The sequence below is a fragment of the Fukomys damarensis genome, unplaced genomic scaffold (genome assembly GCF_012274545.1).
Source record: "Fukomys damarensis isolate Sample0158 unplaced genomic scaffold, DMR_v1.0_HiC HiC_scaffold_16, whole genome shotgun sequence".
NCBI classification, from domain to species: Eukaryota; Metazoa; Chordata; class Mammalia; order Rodentia; family Bathyergidae; genus Fukomys; species Fukomys damarensis.
The window spans coordinates 131,741,209-131,762,436 of NW_022900928.1; positions in this window are offsets into that span (position 1 = coordinate 131,741,209).

Here is a 21,228-nt window from a genome sequence, read left to right on the forward strand (position 1 = left end):
GCCAACTCACAACTCTGTTGGCAGATCTGGAACACTCAGAACACAAACTGACAGCTTCCCTTCCAGCTAAATACATATATGTGGCCAACTCCACCAGTGTGACCGGCCTGTACCATGTGGCACCTGACTCCAGGATCAGCAGCTTGCATGAGGAGGTCAGGGTCTTAGCAGAAGCACCCAACTTTTCGGAAAGCACTGGCCACATGGGCAACCTCCAGGTCCAGCTGTGGCACCAGTGGACACCTGTGGCCATGGCAATGTGTCCTGGTACTTGGTAGGCCACTGCAGTGGTACATTCCTCACAAGAGCAACTCTGGACACTTCCTAGAAGCTTAGCCTTGGGTGGGACTTCAGCCCCCAGTCCTTGTGAATTTCCCAACTGTCCCATCGCTACAATATGTACATTAGCACCTTGACTTATTGAACTCTTTAGGATGCAACTGCGAAAATCAGGCTCCTTTGGGGTCTTCTCAGACCCTCCCCGCCATCTGGGCTACCTTCCCTCCCTTTGATTTCCACAGCCCTCTGCCTTCAACACCACTATGCCTTGAGTCTGTGCACTCCAGACTAGGAACTGGGTGAGGAGAGAGTCACGTGTCCACTCAAACTCGTGTTTGGCCAGCTGTTGGATGAATGACAAGTGACCTCGGCAGACACTTCTCTTGGGTAAACAAAGGCCAGGCATTAGTGCTCAAATTGCTTTCTTTTATCCTACACAAAGGTGAGTTTTGTGGGGAAAAATAGAAAGTTTTCTAGGAACTTCTGTGTTGACTTGCTTTAGTCCACCAGTCTTCCTAGTATAATATTACATATGTTTAGCTCAGCTGAATTTCACACTTTTGAACAGCAAGCATTTGCTTTACTTTTCACACACCCACATGTGTTTTTTGCACCCAAAGTGCAAAGTCGGCTCACACCCGATGTGTAGATCATGACACCTAGGTGCAAATAGCAGATGCAGGCAACTGCAGCCCCAGGTGAGCAAGTCCCCCTCCCCTTACGCAGTTGCCCTGACACCCAAGCCAGGCAGGAAGCCCAAGGAGGGGCAGGTGGTTGCCTGGCAACACCAGGATCTCCATACCCTTCAATCTAGGGTAGAAGAGATCTAGGGGACTGAGCCATTTTCGACTCTGGGCTTGTTTGGAACCAGTGAGCACAGAAACAGAAATTTACAGTAAAATCTAGGCCAACATGTCAGGATAACGACTTTTGCACGTGTCCAGAAGTGTGGTGTGGACAAGGACTTTGTGTGGATGGTGAATTCATCACCATATAATTATGCATTAAAAAAACCTCTTGGGAAAATCAGATTATAGCTCTCTGAGGCCTTTCACACAACATCTTTACAGATTCCTAATTATCACATGTTCCACGTGATGGAGAAGTTGAGAAATTAAAGGCAGAAAAGGTGATGAATGTGTGTTGAGCGAGTCAGGGCATTTGACCTAGTTAAAAATAATGCACTTGGATGGACCATGGAGATTTATGTGTGTTTCCTGGGATCTGGGAGGCGGCTATCATTTTTCAAATATTAGGTTTGTGCAAAATGCAGAGATGCACTGTCAGCTGACATCATCCCGCCCTATGCAGCCTATCAAAGCAGAATAAGAGCAAATGTGTTTTGCATTTAGAAAATCAGACCCAAGAAAAGTGACTCTTCTTTCTCTTCAGGTCATGCATCTGACAGCTTCCGAAATTCTGCTTAAAATATCAGTGGAGACCTTTGACATCATCAAAGGCAGTTTTTTCTCCCTCGGTGAAAGAGCTCGAATTGTGCTCTCATTTAATGGCATTATTATCAGAATATCTTCAAAGTATAATAGTTTTCCTTGCATTGTTCAAGTTTTACAATACTCTTTCTGACTCAAGTACTTTGCAAGTCACTCCGATCACAACACAGCTCTGGTTGAAATATAATTATCCCTGTGGGTTTGCATATATTTTCTTCCATTCACAGCTCTGAGAGAAGGAGGATTTGGGTACCAGCCTTGTAATCCAGAGAAAAGGAAAAAATTCAACTAAGATCACCTTTCAGAAAGGTAATTTTAGTGGCTGCTGTCCTGTTTCTTTAAATGGAATCCAGGGATCGCTTGAACACAACCCACCAGGTCTTGCTCTAAAATGCAGGTCCCGAGGCCTTGCCAACTTTATTGAATTGGATATTTGTGGGGCTCAGGAACCTGCATTTCAGCAAGCTTTCGGTCCAAATCGTAGGAGTTCTGCTGTGCAAGAACAGCTTTTTTGGGATTTACAACAAAACACTGGAGAGAAGGGAAACCGCTTTCTGGACAGGAGGGTGGGTGTGGACGCCCTTAGTGATCCCTGCACTGTAGCAGCAGTGGCTGCAAACCTTTCCCCGGCTGTTCCTGTCCCTCTGGCAGTGACCTCCTGCTGAGTGTAATTAAAATCCAGGCCCTTGTTTCTCCAAGTCTTCCCTGAAACAGTTGTGTCATTGCTGGGATGGCTGTGCAGCTGGAGGGACGAAGGCCTGGAGCCTAGCAACAGCCTGGTCTCCTGCCCCTCTGTGCTCCCCAAGATGTCAGATTTAGGTCCCTCACTGGACAGTAGGCTGAGGCAGCTGCCTACCCAGCAGAATGTACTCGGGCACGAATGTCCCAGCTCTTGGGGACCAGAGGCCGCCTGTCCCCAGGGAAGGCACTGTGCAGAAGATTCGCAGCTCCCACCCTAGGCACCCACAAGCCTTACAGAGCTCTGTCTTGCCTGCAGGGCCTCAGTGAGCTCCTGGGCAGTGGTGGGCACAAGGGCAACTTCCTGGGTGTTTGTGTGCCTACACCAGGGGTCTCCAACCCAAGTCCTGTTCACAGCCACCAGATAATGATGACCCAGACACTTACTCAGTACTCACTCTGAGACCATTGGAGTCCTAGAACCCAAGAGAAGGACAGATATTGACTCATCTGATCCCGGTACCCTGGCACTCAGTTACTCATATGATTCATGTTATATAGATGAGAAAGGGAGACACAGAGAGGTTGAGGAACTTTCTCAAGCTCACACAGGTCAGAAGGCTAGTGCTGGGGTCCAAATACAAGCAACCTGGTCCCAGATCCTCGCTGTGTCCTTTCCCCGCCACTCTCAATTGAAGTTTTTCTGGGAATCAAGAGCCCCAAAGAGGAGGCCGGGGTGTGCTGGATGGCAGAACGCTTGCTTGGTATGCTTGCTAATGGGTCCTGGGTCTGAGTCCTAACACTGGGGTGGCTGTGGGAACAGGAAGTAGAGAAAGTGAAGACATGAATAACTCAAATCAACAAATGGAAAGAATGTCATTCCCTACTTCTGGAGTGCTGTGTGAAGATGAGTAGGGATGGGCTTGGGCTTCGTTTCCTTTGGTCAAGCAGCTTCTTTGGTTCATTCTCCCTGGACAGCCAGCTCAGGGACCACCGGGTGGCCCGTGACCAGGAGTAACTTCAACCCTGGCCACAACATGTGCGTCCACCAAAGACAGGACCAATAAATAAACCAGGGTGCATATAAATGCGGGGCCCTGTTCTGCTGTTAAAAGGAAAGAGGCAGGTCCATAATTATAGGCAGAAATGGAGCTGCAAGGTACAGCACTGTAAAGGGGGTACTGGAATCCACTCATTTAGGCTTTTTTGTCTTGAGGGAAAGAGATGTTTATTCCAGGGAACGATGACTAAAATCAGGAGATTCTAACAGTTGGCTGGGAAAGCATCCGTGTGAGGATGGGCTGGCATTGGGAGAGGTGCAGCAGCAGCTAACTGGGGAAGGAACTCGGCTTACATGAGTATTGAGGGGCTAAGAGATCTGGGGAGAGAGTTTAAGATTGGGTCAGCACAGGTGCATAGACAGTCACTGGACTTCTTCCACAGGGAGATTGCACACTTCATCTTGATTCTGTTTGTCCTACTGAGAAGCTGCTGATGTTCACTGAAAGTGGCCTGTTTGGTGTGTCCTATTTGTTTAGTCCAGGCCTGACAATAGGGAAGAAAAGAAACAGCGGTGGATATAAAATTTCTCATTTTATAAATCAGGTGTGCTAGTTCACACCTGCCATCCCAGCCCCCTGGGAAGCTGAGGCAGGAAGATTGCAAGTTCAAGCCCAGCCTGGAAAACTGAATGACTAAGCAAGACCCCATCTCCACACTTTCCAAAGGGCAGGGTTTGAGGGTGTTGTTCAGTGTTTGAGGCCCCTGATTCAATCTCTGGTACTGCAAAAAAATAAAAAATTAAAATTAAAAAATTTCCTTTATGTTGAAAGGAAAAATACTGTGATACACAAAGCATTTCCAGAAGAACACTCTAAACACTTGGTCCTGGGCCTACAGATCAGCATTTTCAGGAGACATGGTTTCCCTTGTGAATCCTTTGGGCCGTTTAGTTTCCCACCCTGAGTCACTGTTATTGTCATAATTCTACATATATTTTTTGCTGCAGTTCATAATTTATGAAATGGGGGCAATTTGGAAATGGGTGTAAGTACCCAAGATATAAAATGAATATCCTAATTTGCAAAATTAAAAATCAAACAAGCACCTGATTTACATGTTATTAATCAGCAAAGTGGGCTTATAGCGGCAGATAATCAAAATTGATTGTATACACCTAAAACAAGATTTATTTTCCAGCCAGAGCTGTGGATGGGTTGCCAGGGGTCTAGGAATAAAACCCTCAAAAAGATGCACAAGTATTTAAATTTTGGTCCATACATCCTCTCAGGAAGACACCCATAGTTTTCAATAGATCATCACAGCTGTTTGTGACCCACAGAAGCCCGGCCAGTAGCCTAGAGGCTGGGGAAAAGCTCCCAGTTTGTGTAAGACTTTTGGATTCATTAGGACCGGGGATTTAGCTCAGTGGCACCACACCTGCCTCCCAAGGTCCAGAGTTCGATCCCCAGTACCAGGAAAAAAAAAAGGGACTTTCCAATTCCCAGTTGTGAAGAGCATTAGAGAGGGCACCCAGGGACACATACCAGGTGCGGGCATCAGGCTCTGGGTTGGTGCAGGCTTCAGCGACCTACCAGTCCGCCCACCTGACCTGGGATGAGCATGCTCCACCCCTTCACAACCTCGGCAGCTGGGTGCAGCCCTGTGCAGAAAGGCTTCCTTCTCCTCTAAGGAGTTGTCCCAAGTGGGTGCGGGATTCAACTTATGTGTGGCTAGGATTAGGGTTAGGGTTAGGGTACCAGCCTTGTTGTTCCCCACACCACACCCTTAAGGTGTGGCTTTGTCCTGCCCTTAGATGGCAACTTGGGGCCAGACAGGCCTTAGGGAATAGAGCAAGGACAAGGGTTAGTTTGTCTGTTCCGCCCTCCCTCCCTCCGTCCTTCCCTCTCTGCGGTCTTTGGGGACTGAGCCTAGGGACTTCACTCCCAGCCACATCTCCAAGCTATGTATCTGAGACAGGATCTCACTACATGTCCCAGGCTGTGCTCAAACTTTGGATTCTCCCATCTCAGCTCCCAGAGTGCTAAGATCACAGGGTGTACCACCACCTGGGGCTTTTTTTACAGGGGAAGGGATCCCGGCAGAAGGCTGATGCATGTCATCAGCAGAACTGTGCTGTGGCCTGGCCTGGGTTATTTGAGAGCCTGAAGTGCGGAGGGAAACTGGCTCATTGGCTGAGGTTGCTATGCAATCATAAACCACTGGCAGCTCTATTAAAACAGAAGGGAAGAGGCCAGTGGTGACCAGAGGGGCCCCAAGTGGCTCCTCCTGCTGTCCCCTGCACGGGTGTCTGCTTCCCTCCGTGAGTTGTAAGCATGGATCAGAGGATATTTTGGGCCTGAAAACTGTGTCACCCCACACTGTGAAGGTGCAAGCAGGGGTCACAACTGCCCTCATCCAGGAGGACAGCTGGGATGGAGGGTGACTGCTCTGCAGGTCTGATTCTGGTAAAAGCGCACAACCGAGCTGGGACATTGTAAGAGAATCTTCATAAAAGCAAACTGCATTTAATTTCTTTTATTTTTGTGTATTATTGAGATGGGAGTCTTCTCATGTTGCCCTACGTTGTCTCAAACTCCTGAGCTGGAAGGGTCCTCCCGAGTGTTGGCACTTCAGGCCCACCCACCGTGCTGAGAGATAAGAAGAGAGAAAATGAGTAAAGCTGGACTCTGAGTATGGCGCCCATCTTCCTACCGTGCCAGGGAATCCCTGGGGGACAGCAGTTGTCAGCCCTCCAGGAGATTAGTGAGGGATTTTGAAAGAAGGCAAACAGGAGGTGAGGCCAGGATCGTCCAGCTCTGCCTGGGCCACAGCACAGAAGGCCCCAGAGGGCTCATGGAGGCGAGGACCAAGGCCAGGGTTCAGGGGAGCAGGGAGCTGAACACACAACTGAATGAGCTGCTTGGGAAGTGCTCTTAAGGGGAAGATGTCACGTGAGAGTGGTGCCCACACACCCACAGTGCAGCTCGTCACAGCCGAACCCTGGAAGTGGACAGTATGTCCTCCGATAGATGAGTAGAAAAGAGAAAATGTGGCCAGTATCCCAGCATTATGCACTCTGCCATGAATGAGGACAGATGTGAGCTATTTGTAGGAAAATGGATGCATCTTAAAATGATCATATTAAGTCAGACATGAAAGCTTAATTGTTGCATGATTTTTATACATAAAAGAAACCCAAAGTATAGGTAATTTAAAGAGCTAGATGAAAGCAGATAATAGTAAACGGGGAGATAGATCTATTGCAAATGGAAAGGGGACCAAGAGATGGGAGGAGGGGAAAGGAGTCGGAGGGGAAGAGGCCGCCAGAAGGATTAAGATGTGTTAGGTACATGTTCCAACTTCCTCCAATGAATGTAATCATTATGTACCGCAAACAATGCTAACACAAGTTTAAAGATTAAAAAGAGGTGTCTTTTGCCAGGCATAGTGGCTCACAACTGCCATCCCAGCACACTGGGAGGCTGAGGCAGGAGTATTGCAAGTTTAAGTCCAGTCTGAACAACTTAGTGACTCATCAAGATTCTGTCTCAATAAATAAATAAAAGTAAAGACGAGTGGGGGGGGGCATTGAAGATCCTGAGGGTAATGCCCACTACCTCCAAAAAATAAAAACAAAAGAGGTGTCCTTGCATTTCATGGCCCCTGGGGTCACGTTGTGCTACGTAGCACAGGATCAAGCTGCTGAGGTCAGCTGAGAGCTGCGGGAATCTGCTGAACACCCTGGAGAGCTCACAGCGCTGTGAGCAGCCAGAGGAGAGAGAACCTCCGAGCCTCTGGGGCATTCAAAGCAGAGCTGTGCCAAGGGTAAATTTTACTCTTCTTCACCAGCCCTAAACATCCTTTAAGATGAACCTGCCAAGATCAATGTGAGTCAAAAATCATTTAGCCGCCTACCACCGAAAGCTGTGTTACTGCCTGAAAGGAAGGCAGCAGAACCTAGACACTCATGAATATGTAATACGGTACATTACACATCCGATATGGCGACAGCAAGTCCAGGTTAACTAGAGATACAGAGATGCGAGAGCGTGCGACTTAAAGCAAATATGGTCCAGTGGTACCTCCGCTGGAGAACGAATTTCTCCCACAGTTCTGGGAAGCCTGGGTCGTGTTTGTGACCCAATGCACAGTACACAAATGGAAGCAAAATTCTGCTGCATGCCTCTGTTTGCAACCCAAATTGTTAGGGAACAGAAGCGTTTGTGAACTGAGGTTTTACTGTATCTGAAACTTATAAATTTACCAGGTGACTGTGAACAGATTAGACATTTGAGAAGAAAAGACAGATGACCCTAAAGATACAATAGTAACTATGCAGCCTGAGCCCGGATGGCAGGAACGACAGGGGCTGGGGCAGTTTCAGTGAGTTGCAGACAGGGCCACACCAAGTGGTCTGACATACGTACAGTCGGAGTCCCAGACAAAGCACTGGAGAGGGGGAAGGCGGGAAAGTATCTGGCAGTGGTAACAGTGAGCAGCGTGAGAGGCATCTATGAAAAGGGAGAAAAGCCCCACCAGCCATTCTTTTGGCTGAGGGTTAATACCCAAGATATCTGAAGAAATTAACTCTAAAAGAATAAATAATCCAGTTTTTAAAATGGACAAATGAACTGAACAGGTATTTTTCAACAGAAGAAATACAAGTGGTCAATAATTATATGAACAAAATGTATAGCATCCTCAGCCATCAGGAAAATGCAAATCAAAGCTGCATGGAGATTCCATCTCACCCCAGCCAGAATGGTTGTCATCAAGAACACAAAAGTAACAAACACTGGGGAAGATGCAGGAAAAAGGAATTCGTATACACCATTGGTGGGAATAGAAGTGACCAAGCCGCTATGGAAATCAGCATGGAGTTTCCTCGAAGCACTAAAAAGACCACTCCCATTGGTTCCAGCTATCTCCCTCCTTGGCGCCCATACCCACTTTCATTGGAGAGCAACAGCCAACATATGAAGCCAGCCTGAGTACCTGTCAGTGGACAGATGGGAAAGGGAGATGGTGGGGTATGCTTATAAGGAGGTATGATTCAGCAAAAAAGAAGAATGAAGTCACATCACTTGCAGAAAGATGGGTGGAACTGGCGGTGATCGTGTTAAGTGGAACAGGCCAGGCTCTGAAAGAGGAGCACCCCATGTTCTCCCTAATATTGGATGTACAGTGGGAGAAGACAACATGAAAGGCGGGAGACTGTTGGGCCAGAGAAAGGGACTCAAAGAGATGGAGCCTAAACAAGATAATAGGGGAGTGCGTGTGACTAAAATGTCACACAGTGAATGAAAATGCCACTGTGAATGCCAACGTTTTGTGAAATTAATAGGCACCATTTAAAACATGCGCACAGGAAATAACCAGCAGAAATCCTATTAAAAAGTACTTGAGGAAACATAACTGAGGTATTTCTAAATTTTTGGAAATTCTCATATCCCAGATGCTCAATGACTCCATCGTGACAAGCAGTGAAAGTCGCCCCAAGATCTGCATGTCCGCACTGTTCTATCAATATCTGTAAAATTGCTTGAAGGTGGTGACAAAGAGGAACTCCTAAAAGCAGTCGGAGAAATTCGTCGCTGTAGAGCCAAAATGAGAATGGCACCAGAAAAGTAAGAGTATTTTCAAGAGCATAAGGTGGTTTGAATATTTGGAAATTTACCTCTGTAACTCACCAGATTTACAGAGTAAGGGATCATTGCAATAGAGCAAAAAAGCACTGGATAAAAGGTAATGCCCATTTAGGAGTACAGCTCAATCTGTTTTGACAAAGCTCCATGCTGTGTAAATGACCACATAGCCGAGATACCTGATAAATTCATCTCCCCAGAAACAGTCCTCATGGCCATTTGCAATGGATCCCCTTTCCTTCCTCTGACGACCACTGACTGGCGTCTTGCTAACACCATTCAGTGTTATTCTAAACTGTTAGTGGAATGAATCATTATATTTGCTCAGCCTAAAGGTGTTTGGTTTCATCCCTGATGTGTGATTAAGTGGGATATTTTTTTTCCTTTTGATTGTTCAATCCTATCCTACTGCACGGATGTACTACACCTGTTTACCTGTATACCTGTGACCGACACTTAGGACGTCCCCATGTAGGGGCTGTGGTGGGGAGTGCTGCGGTGAACGGTCATGAGTAGGCTTTGGGCAGACAACAGCCCTCATCCCTTGTGACTAAACACTGGGGTACGATGGCTGGATGAAGAGCACTCTGCCCTCTACCCTTGTTTCTTCTCTGTTTCCCTAGTTGTCTTACATATTTGCTGTGAGTACCATATATCATTTGTTTGAAATGTGTTAATCTCACGGTTAGCATGTCAGAGAGTTTGTAAGAAAACACTGTTTCTCCCACTATCTGCTCACTAGTGCAAGCACCACAGAACAGTTCTGGGACCAAAAAATGTGATTTTCCCCACCCTGACCCATCCTGTGGCTGACATCATGTAGCGTAGTTCAGATACTACCTGGGGAGTGTCAGACCCCTCAGGGGGAAGGTCGTTCCCACAGGACTGTCCCTCTCCAGATGCTAGTTGAGGCAGTTTATGGACCATGCTTCTGACTGACCAGATAAAAGTTGGGGCTCCCATAGCCCCCTCTTCTGGCTCAATCCATGGCTCATTGTAAAGCACAGAGAAGAGGTGCATGGGCCGGGCCATGCAGATGGGGCGAGGAGCACCCCACCCTCCAGAACCACCACACACCGGCAGCCTGGAAGCTCCATGGGCCCCGTGCTTTGGGATTCTGCTGGCTTCATAGACAGTGGATTAAGTTATAAGCCATTGATCAAGCTAACCTTCATCCCCTGTTCCTCCCAGGAGGCTGGGGTGGGGATAAAAGTCTTAGGGACTTAGGGGGTGCCTCTGTTTCTCCTGTGCCCAGCTCCCACTCTGCAGCTACCCAGGGCAGCTGGCCAATACTCATCAGTTAGCAAGGCAAAGACCCTGTGATCACCCCAGACCCCGAGGCTTTAGGAGAGGGGACTGAGGGCAGAGACCAAGTATATAATTCCCATGGTCACACAGGGTTTCAAGAGTCACAAGCCCATTCGAGCAGTTGGACTGGGAGAGGTTTACAACACCCGTAGACAGAAGAAGGCATCTTGTGCAACCCAAAGGCAAAAAATGCTCTGAGGACCCAGGAAGACCGGAAAGGAAGATCACAGGACCGGAAAGCTCCTGAGAACCATGCAGCCATGGCCTCCACTTGCCCATGGTCCAGTCATCTCTGCTGCTCCCTCCTCCATCCTTCCCCACTGCAGACCCTGGCACTGCCTGCTCACCCACTGGCTCAGGATCCACCCTGACTGTCCCCATGTGGGGGAGGACCCAGCTCCAACCAGCAGACGGCTCCTAAGGCTTCATCTCCAGCTCATTATTTAGACTTGGTGACCACAAACATTGATCAAAGCATCTGATGGGCTCAGTTTTAACATTTGCTGTCATACCTGATTCTGTGTGTGTGTGTGTGTATGTGTGTGTGTGTATGTGCGTGTGTACGTGCATGTGTGCAAAGGAGCTAGGAGCAGAGCGGTTTCCCTAAGAAGGAGCATGGTGGTGCTGGGCACCTCTCGTTAACCCCCGTGTGGTGTCAGCCGTGGCAGGCAGCTGCTGTTTGGTTGCTGACTTCCCCCAGGTGCCGTGACAGCATTTTGAGTCATTAATAATGTAACTAAGCCTGCAGGTAATGAATTATTGAAAAAGTGAACAATTCAAATTTGATTTCACTAGAAGTACATCACCGAACACAGGCATTCAGAAGGATTGTCATCTCTAGGGAAATAACTATGAATAAAGCCTCCACGTATCCTTGACTGATATGTGGGTCTCAGTTGAATCCAAAGTTTCATCATCTTCTGAAAGACTCATAGATACTTTAGTGTACTCAAATACAGAGTTTGGTGGATTTTTTAATATAGTCCCAGACATGTACAGCCATCTGTACCTCCAGGTTCAGGGCAATCTGTTAGCCCAAGAGAAAACCCCAAAAGCATTGGCTACCACATTCCACCCCTGCAACCCTCTCCCCAAGCATACTTTTCACCCAAGTGGAATCACATCATACTCTGTGACTGGCTTCTTTCACTTAATGCAATGTTTTAAAAAATGTATCCATGTAGGACATGTCAGCTGTTTGTTCCTTCTTAAGGCTAAAATCTTCCCTCACTTGGAATGCTACATTTCATTTATCCACTGATCCATCCACGGACACTCGAGTGGCTTCCATCTTTTGGACATCAGGGGTAACACTGCTATGAACATGGGGGTGTATACATCTGTGGAAGACCCTGGCTTCTATTCTTTCAGGGAGCTATCCACACATACAATGACTGGGTCACACAGTAGTCATGTTTCTAGTTTTAAGAGGAATCACTCCACTGTTCCCACAGCAACTGTACCATGTTCCTTTCCCACTAGCTTGTGCTCACCACCACACTCGTGTGCAAGGGCTCCAGGTGCTGCACATCTTTGCCAGCACTTGCTATTGTCTGACTTTTTGCTTCTAGCCATCCTTGTGGGTAGGAAGTGATATTTCTTTGCAGTTATGATGGCTCATTGGTATTTTAAATTTGCTATATCGATAGAACCATCTTTTTCCTTCTCAAAATCTGCCCCCCCTTCCATTAAGGGTGTCAGGAATCACCAAATGCCCAGACTCTCGTCATTGCTGGATTCCAGCACCCAGAGCTAGCACTGCTCTTGGCTTACTGGATGGTCGGTTAAATAAAAAAATTCTGTACCAGGTACCTCATTATTTTCCCCAATTGCAAAACATACATACATACAGGAGAACACTTGCAAAAGTGTAAAGACAGAAACTTAAGATTACCTAGAGAAAACAGTTGTTAAACATTCTCTTGAAGTTTTACTGCTGAGTACATAAACATCATGCATGTAAATTGCATATAGCTCTCCCATCTCCATTTCCTGATGGATGGAGGTGACCCTGAAGTGTGAGCTACAGTGCCCTCTTGTGGACCCAGCCTAAGTTACCCTCCAGGGTGCTTTGTTGGATACTATTTGTGGTATGGCCTCCTTCTAGCCTGTTACACCTCCTTCCTGTACCTGCCTTATCTGGTGGGAGCACACCCTGATGCATCTCTCTCACATGAGTCTGCTTCTCAGAATCTGACTCCAGGGAGTGTAACTTGAGTCCTTGTCACACCTTTGCCAACCCAGAAGAACTATCTTTTTTATCTTTTAATGGGAAAAAATTCAGATATACACAAAACAATTCTGTTCTTTGGATTTCATCACTTTTCCTAAAACTGTGCTTGGGGATCAGAGAGGATCATTTAAAACAAATCCCAGATCTCGTATCATTTTAATCATAAATGTTCAAGTATTTACTTATAAAAATGAGTGATTACATTGTAAACACACACACAATGCCACCGTTGCACTCAAAAGTTAGCAATAATTCTTTAATATTATCTACTAACCAATCTACTTTTACTTTTTCCTGATTTTCTCAAAAGGATCATCTTATGGTTCATTTTCTCTCTTCCTTGCTTTCAGCTGTTAAGCCTCTTCATTCTCTTGTGAGATCAGCCGTCCCATCTCTTCTGGCTTTCCCAGGTTGCTTATTTGTTAGACACAGTTTGATTGTTTCTGGCGTCGTCTGTCCTACCTCTGGGTTAGGCTGGTGGAATGGCTGGCCGTCACTAAGGCGTGCTGCTGGCCCACAGATGTGTGACCATGGATGCCTGGGTTCACACATCCGTGCAGCTCAGGCTCCCTTGCAAATGAGCCCCTTGCACAATGGGTGCTGTGACCTTCCTGCTGCCTGTGGTCAGGAGGCGAGTGGAATCTGGCTGTCCCACCTTCAGTGACTATGCTAGCCAGCTTTTTTCCACTCCAATGAAATACTTGGCTCAGGCTACTTATGAAGAAAAGGAGGATGATTTAAATCCATTTTGCAAGTACAAAGGCCATGACTGGGGCCCTGCGGTCTGCCTGGCGAGAGCCCTAGATAATGGTGGCAGTGGATCACAGCAGGAGCACTTGAAGGGGCAGGTGGTCACATCCCAAACAGGAACAGGAAGGAGAGGATGGTAGGTGGGTTCTTCTATAACATTCTTCCTGGAGAACTGCCAAGGGGGTCACAGAAGACACGCCTTGTGCTCCCAGTGACCTGGGGACTTCCTAAGGGCTCCACCACCAGTGCCACCTTGGGGACCAAATCTTCCTTCACCATAGACCCCAGCAGGACACAAATCACACTCAAGGCAAAGCAATGGCACTAAGATGAGTGAGGGATCAGGTGCTGTCACCCTGATTCTTCGTCCACCTTCACCTCATGGCTTTGATAGCTTTGCCAACTGAGGAGCTAAAAAACAAGATCTCTCCTTCTCTCCTTCTTCTTTCATCCTCCTTCTCTTCCCATCGAGCACCCTGGACTGTCTGATGCAGAGAGGATTCCCTTCATGGCTCCTGGGAACCCACATTCCTGACTGCAGATAGGCACGAGATGAGATGTCTGGCCCAAGTCTGGCTCCCTGCCAAGAGCTCTGCTGCCCACCCAGGTCAAGGTCAACGTCTCTGAATCGACCCCTGGTTGCAAGAGAGTTTCTGAGGCTCACCCCCATGAACCAGCTGAAGGCCAACCAGTCAACACTAGTACTGCAGCTTAGGGACACGGTAAGACTGTTCATTCCTACTCAGGGCACAGCTGTGAATCTGTGAGGGCCAGCACAGAGCAGCTTGGGGTCAGACACGCCTGAATCAAAATGTCCCCTCCCCTGCTACCTGCCTCCCTGGCCTGGGAAGACTCCTGTGTTCTTCCACATTTCTTCCACTGGGGGCGTCGTTTCTAGGAAGCCCCAAAGGTTTCCCATGACTGTGGGGTCAGCTTTGGGCCTGCAGACAAACCCTAGAGATGCACAGCCACCTGTCTGATCTCAGGCTGAGCACAGGACAGCCAGCCCACCAGAGCAGGTGGTACGGCCTCACTTTGTAACCACCCACAATCTTAAGAACTCACAGGCAGGCGTTCTGCAGGAACTGCGTTAATCTCCTCTGGTGACCTGATGACCCTCCACTAGGCTCCTTCTCCTACGTGTCGCTCTACCTGTACACTGCCACCCTGGTTCCAAGCCTCCAGCACATGAAGCTGTGGGGACACCTATAAGCTACACACAAGCCCTAGCACTGCTCTTCTCCATACATGACCAGACCTAAGGTGCTGGATCCAGCTTGTGTCTCATAGGGGGATGAATGTGGGCATTAAGACTTCAAAGTTTTCCAGGCTGGACTATCGCTTCACCTACCTCCATTCCTTGGGGCACTCTCCCGTGACTCCTGAATGCCGGTGCCAATCCCTTGCAATGGCGTATGGTCACTGATCCCATCCTGATATGCCTGCATTATCTGCACCCTGATAGAATCTAGAAGGGCTGTGACAGCTTCAGCCAAAGGAACCCAGCCAAGGTGTCGTTGTGTGATTCCTGAAGCCATGACCAAACTATGTCTTCCCTGCCTTGTTCACTGGGACCTTCTCCTGCTCGCTCTTCAAGTCCCGAATGCAACATGAGCAGTCTGAGGCCGCCATCCTCTGAGGAAGCCCAAGCTGTGTGAGGAGGCCATGTGGAAGGCTAGGTCAGCATTCCACCTGAGTTCAACCTGCAGGTCAGCCCAGCTCAGACACCAGACAGAAAAGAACGATGTTAAACAGGAAGTGTCCCCTAAACACTCATGTATTGATGGCTTGGTTCCTGAGATGGCCATGTCCAGTGCTCACTGGGCGATGAGGGCACCTACCCCTGATGGACTAATCCACCCACGAGTTTGTAGCTGATAGGCTCTGATGAGATGGGGCCCGGTTAGAGGGAGGAAGGAAGTCACATGGGGCAGGTCTTTGACAAGTGGGACTTGTCCTTGGTCACTTTCTCTCTCTCTGGCTGTTTTGTGATGGAGATGCTTGCACCCACAGGCCTGAGCACTCCGTAGTTCCTGTACCTGCCATCTTGAGCCCCAGCCATAGATCAGGCCACACCCCAGTGCACGGGGCCTGGCAGGTCTCCTTCCCTCTCCTGTGGAAGAATGTGTCTGTCTTATTGGAGGCTCTGTTCGGGTGCTGCTCTGTCTCCACCCCAGTGGACCTTCCTTGCAGACCCTCTCACCCATCAAGACATTTCAGAAAGAGCTCAGCCATCTGCCACTTCTGCCTGGCCTTCTCACACCTTGGTCCCTGTGCCCAGCTGCCACCAAGCCCCCATAGGCCTCTTTGGTCCCCAGAATGTGAGGGTGCTGACACACCCCAGAACCCTCTGTGCCTTCAGAGGGACACTGGAGGAAATGGGAACCATGCCCGGTCTAAGACCAAATTGAGCCATAGTTTGATGTGCAGGTTGTTTCCTTTCCTCCCACACTGGGGATTGAATCCTGGGCCTTCACAGTGAGCTGAATCCCCAGCTCTTTTAATTTTCTATTTTGAGGCAAGGACTCACTTGCTAAGTTGTTCAAGTGAACTCGAACTTGCAATCCTCCTTCCTCACCCTCCCAGGGTGCTGGGATGAGAAGTGTGCACCACTACATCTGGCTACAGCAGGCGATAGTCTGACTTTCCTCCAAATCCTCGTGCATTTTGAGAAATGTGGGTTCTTCCATTTGTGAGCCGGTGCCTCCCCATGGCTGAAAACCAAACCCTGCCTGTCTTTCTGGAGCAACCCCCCAGGTCCTCCTGGTGAAATGCTCCCTCCTCGGCACTGTGCCTCTGGCCGGAGCCTCCGACTGTGGGGCTGGGCTCTAACTCTGGCTCACCCTACACTGGCACAGTTCCCATTCCCGGAACACAGCTAGGCAGTGGTCTCCATGCCCCGTCCCCTCACCCCATCCAAGGCCCCAACCCGGCCCAGCCCTGGCCCTTGGGGCAGCTCCTGAGAAATACTGAGGCCCCACCCCCTTGTAGCCCTGGTACCTGGGGCCCAGACCAGCACTGTCTTCTCCTCAGGAGCTGGCTGACGGGTGCAGAGACATCACATAGCTCCTTCTGCTGCCTCTATTCTCCCTCCTTCCTGCCTCCTGCCCCACACCCTTTCCCACGCCAGGGAGGGGGCTGCTGCCCAAGGAGAGGGCAGGACAGGGCTGCATGCTTGGTTTCCCCTAATTGTCTGGATAATGAGAAACAGAAGAGAGACAGAGACAGAACAGAGAGACAGGAACCGAGAGAGACCCACGGCGCCATTCCCCATGGGGTCGTGTGTTTGCTGGAATCTTGCATCTCCAGCTGCACTAGAAGAAGTTTAGAACAATGCTGAGGGCCCTGAGGTCCAGGGCAGTGAGTGATGAGCGGGCAGGGGACAAAATCTACTGCTGAGGGACAGAACACCCGGGGATCCTCAGCCTGGGGCTGAGCTTGTCTTCAAAATCTGTCCCTCCACTCCCACAGCCAAAATAGAGCCCTGTTTCCAGGGCAACCATGGAAACATCTCCAGAGAGCGGTTATATTGTTTTGAAGTGTTTTGAAATCTTATCAATGGTTTCTAGGGAAACATGGGATGATGAATAGAGGCCTTGCTAGGTAAGTTGGAGAAGCAGCCCGGAGAGTGCAGTTCATACACAGGACGCAAGTAGCAGGCTGTTTCTGAAGGCAGACTCTTTCACTCAAGTCTGGCGTTTTAATTTTATGGCTTGTCCAGCTTTGTGCTGCTAACTCCCAGGGGAGGTCAGGATTATTTGCATCACAATGGAGGAAATTACACGATGCTTACAAATTTGGGGATTTGTGGATCCCACGGGAAGCAAAGTGTTCATTAATATTATGCTTTACCCTTAGAGAAAATACAGGCTTACAGCAGCAACCAAGCCGTCAAACTTCAGTCCACCTGCTGGCCACCCTGTTGTGGTCTGTCCTCACCAATCGGCAAAACCCCCGGCAAGTGTAAGGCCCACTTGATACCGGGATTGCATGGTTTGGAGACGGTTCGTCCCCGAAGCTCATGCTGCAGCCCTGGGCCCCAGGGTGACAGTTGGGAGGTGGTGAAGCTTTGAAGGGCAGAGCTACAGAAGGTGGTCAGGTCATGGGGCCTCTGTCTGCACGAGAGCATTAATTCCGCCTCTTGGGGCTGGACTCCTGGGCTGGATTAGTTCCAGAAAGAATGGGTTATTAGTGTGGAGACTGCACCTCCCCAGATCTCTCTTCCAGTGCACCCCGCCCCCCGCCACCCCGCATGGTGCCATCTGCCATGAGAGACCACACTGGAGCTGGCCTGAGCTGAACTGTGAGCCTCTTTTCCATAGATGGCACTCTGCCTTGGGTGTTTCCTTAGGGCAGCACACAGCCTGCTAGCACAGGGTTTTATGTTTTTTAGTGTTTTCTAATTGGTAGAAACCATCAGGACAATATTTGTCTTCCTTTAGCAGACAATATTTTCCTTCCCTTAGGTGATATGACCCCACCCAGGACCCACCTCTGTCGTCTACAGTCTGAGTATTTAAGAGGTCTCTTGAGCTTTCTGAAGATTGCTCAGTGGACCGTGATGGAAAATCTCACTCCCAGCATCTCTGAAGTCCAGTCAATTTTATGTTAACCACATCTCCTAGGCAATGTCATCACTTTAATTGAAATAAAAGCTGCATTTTAATATCCTGAGTAATATTTTCCATTGTCATGAGGCTTCATACATGGTCTCTGTAAAGTAACTCTGTTCTGTTTGTTTGTTTGTTTTTTCTTTTCGGTAACGGGATTTGAACTCGAGTCCTTGAGCTTGCAAGGCAGGCACTGGAATCACTGAGCTAAATCCTTGGCCCTTGTCCATTTTAAAGATTTTATTTATTCATTCTGACTCTGAGCAGAAATAAGTGAACCTAACTGTACATCACACTGACATCAGAGCCACACAGGAACATAGCTACTCAAGCAGTTAACTTGGAGAACCTTCTGCTGGGACAGTTTAAGGGCAAAGGGGACAAAAAGGAATATTTGAAGTGGAGATTTACATAATGACATTGTTTTCATTAGTGGCACTGGTGTAGTAATTGCAGAACTTTTTCGTATATGTTGCAGAGTTGGCAAATGAGTCTATACATGTTGGCAATGCCAGTTTTTGCAGTGGGAGAAGAGAGAAAAGCTAATGCGGGGCCTGAGGATGTGGGGGAGAGCCTACTGGTTACTGGTGCTGGGGTGGTGAGAGGAGGCAGAAAAATCAACTCGTGATTTTACAACACTGTATTTCAAATCTCTGTCCACGGAAAAGATTCAGAAGCCATGGTACCCACAGGAGCCGCACACCAGGAACCCAGATTTTGGTTTCTAAATACCAAGCTCCACCAGAAGGAGAAGCAACCATCCCCAACCCAGGACAGGGGGCTCTCCAAGCTGAGCCTGGGGTATTTCATGGTCTCAGGGAGGAGGAATCATACATGCAGAGACACAAAGCCACCCAATTCACCAGTTCTGGCACTGGGTGGCTTCTGGCTCTTCCCCAGCATGAAAATGACCATGAAAAGTCCACATTTTTTAATCAGTTCAGGACACAGAGGTGCCTTTAGTTAAAGGCACCCAGGAAAGAGGACTTCAGAGCTGCTTCAAGAACAATGAGCTAAGTATGTGCAGCTCGGGGGCAGTATTTTGAGGGGGAGTTGTGTCTTTGAAATAAATTAGTAATAAAAATTTTAAGGATTTAAATATCCACTTAAATTTACCATATTATTACACATCCTACATATGTATGACTATGTGTGTATGTGCTAAATAAGTATATGATATTATATCTATAGACAACATCTCATATTAGTATACAATAGTGTATGTGTTCTAGGAACATCATGTGTGTATAGTACATATTATGGCATATTAGAGAGCAAAAAGTATGCAAAATTCTAACTGGTAAGACCACAGGTGCTCATGGTCCTAGTCTCCCAGCTTCCTTATACATTTTCTAGCATTTCTAAGCACTTGGAGGATGGGAAAGGACTTCACTGCTCTTCTCCCTGACACTGTCTTCTAAGGTCAGAGAGACGAGCTGTGACTGTGGTTTGGGTTTTCTGCCATCCAATCCTCCCCAGAGGCACTGAGGAAGAGGTTTAGGTAGGTCTCAGGGATTCCTGGGAGGGGAAGCTGGGGATAGGGGCCTAGGATGAGGAGGCTCTGGGAGGTTGCTCAGGAGGGACACTGCCTCAGCAAGGGGTAAACAGCAAGAACGAACAGTCAGGAGGACTCCATCCATCATTCCTCTTGTCAGCAAGAACAAGCACAGCCTTTCTCCATCCTAAGTCTGAACGTGGGAGTTTTGTCTTGAAACACAATTTCTCAAGCTTTCAACCCCAGCTGCCCAATTGTGGGAGGGTTGTTTCTCAAATTGTCTCCAGGTCCCCACGTTGGACAGCACAGTGGATAGGGTGGACCAGCTTGCTGGGCAGGGTTGAAGAACGACTTCCGGTGGAGGTGCTCTCCTCATGAATGACTTCCATGGGAAGTGCACTACTCACGAGTGACTTTCCAGCAGAAGTGACTTCCGGAGGAAGTGCATTCCTTGCCAGTGACTTCCAGTGGAAATGCGCTCCTCATGAAAGTGACAGCTTGGCCTTGGCAGGTGGCAGGAGCTGGAGCTGGGTGGCAGGGCCTAAGAGGGCGAGGCCAACAGGGCTGTGTGTGGCAGAAGAGGGGCCTAGGTCTGTGGCCAGCGGGAGGGATCCCCGCCCCTCTTTCCTCCTCACCTGGCTCACGATGCCCCTGCAGCTGCCCCACACAAGGTCGGGAGGAGGGCACTGGGGAGAAGGCCTGCTGGCTGTCTGCTCTGGCAATCAAAATACAGCCTATTATTTAAAGAGAAGCCCTGTTTTCTCCTCCGAGGTGATAATTTTCATCGCAGGAAGGAAGAGAGTAATGCCACCACCTGACTGGAGAAGGCAGCAAATCCACACCTGGATGCCAGTGGCCACCAAGGCAGCAATCTTGGGGTCCCAAAAGATGGGGCAAGGAGTCGGGGAACACATCAAGTGTCAGCCAGAGGCCAGAAGCGGGGAGCAAGGTGGAATGGGGCTGCAACTGATTGCTGGGTTAGAAGGCCATGTTGGAGCAGGAAGGGAGTGGGAGGGGCTTGTCTCAGAGAGCTCCTGTGTCAGGTGCTGGCACTCGCCCCAGAGGGTCCAGAGAGCACCCGCAGGTCTGACTCAGAGGAACCTCACAAGAGAAGCCTCCCACAGCTGCCAACTGCCAAAAAGGAACAGTGTCTACCCAGGCTCTGCGCCTGCCCTGTCCTTTTACGTCACATCTTCTATTACCAGGTTTATCCATCAGCCGATAGGAGTCTAGTTCATTCGTGTCTATCCCTCAGAGACAGAGCCATGGTCAGCATAGTAAAAACAGTGGAGATTTTGAAAACCAGAATGAAGCTGCCCAGAGTTTGCCCAGGTCAGGTCCCAAGGGGCACTGTGTTTGTGGCCAGTTTGGCTGCTCACAAGGCCAGCTTGCCCTGGTGCTCAGGAAGGTGGTTGCCGAACAATTGCTGTGAAACAATGGCTGGTCCCATTTCCGGTTCTCTTTGTTAAGATCTATGTTTTTGCTTTGCCTCCGGTGTTTCCTCTCCCTTTTATTTTCACTGTTAACACAAATAAAATGTTTGATAAATGCTGATTTATTAAATAAATGGACAGATGACTAATGGCCTCAATTTTGGGGGCTGAAAATGGAGAATACCTGGGCGGAGGGAAGGTAAGTAGTGTGTGAACGCACCATAAGAGAAAAACGCTTTATAAATACATGGGGTATAAAGTACACTGTGGGCCCTGGTCACACACTGGCACAATGGCCTCGAGACGCCACTGCTTACTGTGTGGGCCTCACAGCCCTGCCCTGG